This window comes from Atta colombica, unplaced genomic scaffold (genome assembly GCF_001594045.1).
Source record: "Atta colombica isolate Treedump-2 unplaced genomic scaffold, Acol1.0 scaffold260, whole genome shotgun sequence".
In the NCBI taxonomy this organism is placed as follows: Eukaryota; Metazoa; Arthropoda; class Insecta; order Hymenoptera; family Formicidae; genus Atta; species Atta colombica.
This window is the reverse complement of record NW_017259360.1, coordinates 53,969-56,447: the sequence shown is the minus strand read 5'-3', so window position 1 is coordinate 56,447 and position 2,479 is coordinate 53,969. Positions and strand designations below refer to the sequence as shown.

The window sequence follows — 2,479 nt, the reverse complement described above, 5'->3', positions numbered from 1 at the left end:
TATCTATAATTAATTAAATTTTTTTTATAATTCTATTATCTATGAATAAATGATTATTTTCTATCACTCACAAAGACATAGGAATTCTTTACTTTATTCTAGCTATCTGATTTACTTGGATCATCTATAAGTATAATTATCCGATTATAGCTAAAATCATGCGGCAGCCTAATTAATAACGATCAAATTTACAATTCCCTAGTTACTAATGCTTTTATTATAATTTTCTTTACAATTATATCTTAATTGACGAATTTGGAAATTTCCTAATTCCACTAATATTAGGATCTCCGGATATAGCTTACCCGCGAATGAATAATATAAGATGTTAACTCTTACCGCCTTCATTAATTCATTCTATTCTAAGAAATTTTATATATACAGGAACCGGGGCAGGCTGAATTCTCTACCCTCCCATAACATCCCACATATTCCACAGTGGGCCCTCAGTTGACCTAACCATTTTTTTCTCTTCATATTGCTGGAATGTCTTCTATTCTAGGGGCAATTAATTTTATTTCAACAATTTTAAATATACATCTAAAAAATCTATATCTCTAGATAAAATCCCCCTTTTAGTCTGATTAATTCTCATTACAACTATCTACTATCCTACTACTCCTATCTCTTCCCGTCCTTGCTGGAGCTATTACTATATTATTAAATGATCGAAACTTAAATACTTCATTTTTCCCCCTTCTGGCGGGGGAGACCCCCATGCTTTATCAACATTTATTTTGATTTTTTGGACACACCGATGTTTACATTTTAATTCTCTCAGGATTTGGCCTAATTTCTCATATTATAAATGAAAGAGGAAAAAGAGAAACTATCGGAACTTTAGGAATAATTTATGTCATAATTGTTATTGGACTATTAGGATTTATTATATGAGTTCACTATATATTCACTATTGGCCTCGATGTTGATACCATTGATGCTTATTTTATCTCAGTTACTTTAATTATTGCAATTCCAACAGGTATTAAGGTTTTCAAACTGATTGGCTACCCTTCATGGCATAAAAATCAACTACAATCCTGCATTATGATGGTCTTTAGGATTTATTTTCTTATTTTCCATAGGAGATCTCACAGGAATTATACTTTCTAATTCTTCCATCGACATTGTTCTTCATGACACTTATTAGCTGTAGTAGCTCATTTCCACTCTTCATAGGAGCTATGTTTTTAATTATCGCTGGATTTATTCACTGATTCCCCTTAATTATTGGATTTAGATTAAATGATTTTTATTTAAATATTCGATTCCTATCTATATTTATTGTCAATTTAACTTTCTTCTTACAACAATTTCTTGGTCTTAGAGGTATACCTCGTCGTTACTCAGACTATCCAGACTCATTCTTATCTTGAAATATTATCTCTTCTATCGGTTCACTAATATCTATTTTAAGGCTATCAATCTTACTATTCATTATTTGAGAAGCCCTATCTAAAAAACGACTCATTAATAATATTTCCTTCCTTAATTCTTCTTTAGAATGATTAAGTAGATATCCCCCGCTAAACCATAGATTTACAGAAATACCCTCAATAGCACAAAAACTCATTCAAATTAATAATATTTTATAATAAATAAATAATTCAATACATCACCTTCTCTAACTTATTTACCTTTTTCAATTTATTCCTTTTTAATTACCTAACTTTACCTATGCCTTAATATTTATTTATTTAATTAGACAGAGTAGTGCATTGAATTTAATATTCAATTAAAACATTTTTTTATATCTTTTATTAAAAATTAATACATGATCTATTTCACTTCAAAACTCTAACTCCCCTTATGATTTAATGATTTTTTTCCATGATTTATAATCATTGTAACATTTATTACAATTAATTTTATTTATCACATTTAGACTAATATTTAATCAATTAATTCATCGATTTTTATTAAAAAATCAAACAATTGAAATCGTATAAACTATCCTTCCCATATTCATCCTTATTGCTATAGTCATTTCATCAATTAAAGATCTTTACCTCACTGATGAAATTTTTAACGTAAATCTAACTGTTAAAACCCTAGGCCACCAGTGATATTGAAGATATGAGTATTCGGATTTCTCAAATATTGACTTTGATTCTTTTATAATCCCCTGACCAATGACTTATAACAAACGAATTCTTGATGTTGAAAATCGTTGCGTCTTACCATATAAATATCCTATTCGAATACTTACTCAATAGACGTAATTCATTCATGAGCAATCCCATCCTTAGGAATTAAGATAGATTCTATTCCCGGACGACTTAATCAAACTTTATTATTTATAAATCGATCCGCAGTATTTTTTGGTCAATGTTCTGAAATTTGTGATAATCACAGACTTATATCTATTGCTATTGAATCTACTAATCTAACTAATTTTAAAAATTGAATTTATCAATTTTATCAACAATAATTTATTTAATTCCTTTCATTATATTATATATTATAAATTAATAATTTA

At 28.0% G+C, this 2,479-nt stretch overlaps 1 pseudogene; it reads left to right on the top strand.

Annotated features, from left to right (window-relative positions):
• Positions 1-245: 245 nt before the first annotated feature.
• On the top strand, positions 246-1,157 carry LOC108689129 (annotated as a pseudogene).
• Positions 1,158-2,479: the final 1,322 nt, after the last annotated feature.